Below are 1,594 nucleotides of genomic sequence, written 5' to 3' on the forward strand. Positions count from 1 at the left end.
TATTTTCTTGTGATTCTTGTTTCGTTGTAACGTTGGATGCTAGTTTTCTTACTTTGAACCTATTTACTCTTGTGACGTACTCTGGTTTAATATAATTAGTTTAGTTATTATTTTCTTGTGTTTGTTTATCATGATTTCATATGAACCCATGATGACGATAAGTGCTATTATGGGCTAATCGTGATCATGGGGTTGCAATGGATTTACTATGGAATTCTTTAGTTAATTGTTTAATACTTTAGTGTGTGATGATTGTATGATATCTAGTATTGGTTGTGCGTATTCGTCTTATGTGCGTCGCGAACATATAAGATAGGGTGTTAATCTCTTGTGAAGCGACGGTGGATCTTGAGATTTAGAACTTGCCATGCTAGCATAGGTTCATGTACGGTGTGCATGATTAGTGGGTAACTCTAACAGTTTTATTTGCCCTGTGTAATCAAAAGGAATAACTTGTGCTTAAATCATTGTGTTGTCAATTTCTGTAGACATATAGGAACTCAACATAATTGATGCCTATTCAACTTCTATCTTAATTGTGGATGCTTGGTAGAATGGTATTAGTACAATGAAAGTTGGCTTTTATCAGTTTCGTGTTATTCGATTAATATCATCACTGTCACATGCTAAAGGTAATAACAATAACTATTGGAGGAAGTAGTAATGAAATTGTGATCTCATGAGTGTTTTAATATTGTTAATTTGAAGTGTTAATTAAGTGATTAATTAAGTAATTAATTGTAGTTAATATTTAGTCAACAATTCTAAGTGTTAGTGTCTTAACATTGAGAAGTAATCATACATTGGTGCGTGAGTTTAATTAGACAATAATTAGTCTGAGTCTCTGTGGGAACGAACTAGAAAGTATTCTATATTACTTGTGAATGCGTATACTTGCGTGAATATTAGCGCGTGTTTTCGCCCTAACAAGTTTTTGGCGCCGCTGACGGGGACTCGGCGTATTTGTTTATTTTATGTACTTACCATCATTGGTCATAGGACTCAGTGATTAGGACGTAGTTGTTACTTATTGTTTCCGGTTGTGTTTCAGGTATTTTAGCGAGCGTTTATGCAAACTCGTTCTCGTACTCGCAAGAGGACTTTAGATACAGCTGAGGAGACAGACGAAGTTCTTGATATTCCGGAGAAGTTAGATTTTGAAGATTCGGATTCAGGAACTGAGCGGAAAGAACCAGTAATCATGGGTGATCGTATTATTCAGGCTGATCCAGCTCTTATGGATTTTTCTCGGCCAAAAATTGATGACATTCAGTCAAGTATTCTTCATCCGGCTATTCAAGCTAACACCTTTGAAATCAAGCCGGGCACTATTCAGATGGTGCAGAATTCTGTTTCTTTTGGAGGAGCTGCGACTGAAGACCCCAACATGCACATAAGGAATTTTGTCGAGATCTGCAGCACTTTCAAGTATAATGGCATGACTGATGAGGCTATCAAGCTGAGGCTTTTCCCATTCTCACTGAGGGACAAAGCTAAGGACTGGTTACATTCTGAACCAGCTGGGTCCATCACTACTTGGCAAGATCTTGCGCAAAAGTTTCTGGTGAAGTTTTATCCGATGGCAAAGACTGCT

This window comes from Apium graveolens, chromosome 9 (assembly GCF_009905375.1).
Source record: "Apium graveolens cultivar Ventura chromosome 9, ASM990537v1, whole genome shotgun sequence".
Taxonomy (NCBI): domain Eukaryota; kingdom Viridiplantae; phylum Streptophyta; class Magnoliopsida; order Apiales; family Apiaceae; genus Apium; species Apium graveolens.